Raw genomic sequence first — 2052 nt, 5'->3', positions numbered from 1 at the left:
CTGGGAAATGGGTTTTGCCCACTATTTACTAAGTAAATAAAAATTTTGCAATAGGACCAAGTTAAATCCATTTCTGAGTGCAAATGCAACCTCCATGGAGTAAGTGAAGAGATACATACATATGAGAACATAAGAATGGAGGAGACTGCAAGAGACCATAACGCCTACACAATGCAGTTCCATGTCCATGACTACCCGTCATTTCCATGTATTAAGTCGTCTAACCTTTTCTTAAAACAATCCATTGTTTCAGCGCTCGCTACATAATTACTAAGCCTATTCCATTCGTTGACCACTCTATTAGTAAACCAGTTTTTGCCTACAACCTTCTTAAATCTAATTTTGTCCAAATTAGATTCATTACTGCGAGTCCTGCCCTGTTGTTTTGATATTATGACTTTGTTTGCATCACCTTGAACACCTCTATTAGATCATCTAGTACTCTGCGTCTTTCCAGGGTATGTAAATTAAGGTGCCTAAATTTGTCCTTCTAAGGTAAATAACTGAGTCCCTGTATCATTGAGGCGGGCGACTGCACTCACATTTTTTCATGAGGTGACAATTGTCAAAGTTGATATTTTTGGTCAGTAATCAATCAATTAATCAAACTGTCACAATGAAATTAATTAAAAAAAAATCTTCCCTGATCTTCCCTGTGTACAAGCGCACACACATGCGAGTTTCATGTATGTGACCGTAGAAGGTAGATCCACAGACAAAATCTTCGATTTTTTGTTATTACCAACAATACTAATACACTACAACCTTCTCACCGGTGGGTCACCAGTAGGGGAGCCACGCACGGCAGACACGTGGGTTAGTAACCTTTAACGGGGATGGATAACCAGTGACTCAGATTTCATCTGCTATTTTTATTACAATCTTTTTCTTCCATCTGGGTATCCAACACACCCTTCTCACCAGTGGGTCACCAATAGGGGAGCTGGTTTAGTCGTCGACAATTCAACCATGCAGTAGGTAGTACTGGGTTACATGATACCAGTTACACAGCCTTGTTTATGAATGGGAGAGCTTCAGTTACTACTCTTATCCTAAGTATATTTGTATTTGTTTTCCTGTTTACGAATGCCTGCTTTGAAGATGTTGCATTATCTTTTGGTATTAGTGTTCTATTGTGTGTTGCAGCAACTGATTCGTGAGAGAATGGACGATTCATTTTTAAGATTTTATTGCTTCTATTGTATTATGTCTTTTATCTATGTAATCACTTTCCTCTCTAAAAATACATTTTTCTAAATTTGCTATTATCTTCCACTATCAATCCATTTGTAGGCGTTTCCTGTTCCCCTTTATGTGTAGTATTAATCACATTTACTCACACACATACCCTCTCTCACTCGACGGCGCTGTGGTAGCGTTCGCAACTGCTACTACAGCGGTCCGAGTTCGAATCCCACCCAGGGCTGAAATAATTTCAGTATCGCTGCGCTGTGAGTCGTTACTCCAACTCTCGTGAGCGGAGAGTTGGGGTGTGTGCGTATAAGGTCACATCATTATCCATAGATCGGTCATATATGAGCTTTGAGCTCTCTTCCGGGAGAGTAATGGCTGTCAATCCAACACGTGATCCAAGACCATGGTGAATCAAGATATCAGGTCTATCATTATTCATACCCACACCCACACCCATCCACCTAACCTAGGCATCTATATTTGTAAACTAGCAAAATCCAATACACTCACTGACTGACACACGCACACCCACACACCCTCACGTCTTACCATACTCAAGACATAATGAATGCACCATAACCATGTTGAGGTTTTCAGTAGAAAATAAGATTGAGCCTAGATAAAGCCTTTTATATTTCAGAACTTGAACTTATGCTTGACCCGAGAATAGAATTTGGTGTGCTCTAACAGATGTAGCTCAGAACTGGGTCCTTGCTTTTATGGGCAAGTCCCATTTATACGTGTGGATAAAGGTAGTGCTGTTGTCAAATTAAGAAATATTTGTTATGTTTTATTTGAAATGTTTCACTCTTAAATAACAACGCATTGCTTGGCAACAGGGACTCCCCTGGCTATTTT

This window comes from Oratosquilla oratoria, chromosome 42 (genome assembly GCF_046742065.1).
Source record: "Oratosquilla oratoria isolate Oo_2021 chromosome 42, ASM4674206v1, whole genome shotgun sequence".
Classification (NCBI taxonomy): Eukaryota; Metazoa; Arthropoda; class Malacostraca; order Stomatopoda; family Squillidae; genus Oratosquilla; species Oratosquilla oratoria.
Note: the sequence above shows the minus strand (reverse complement) of the source record.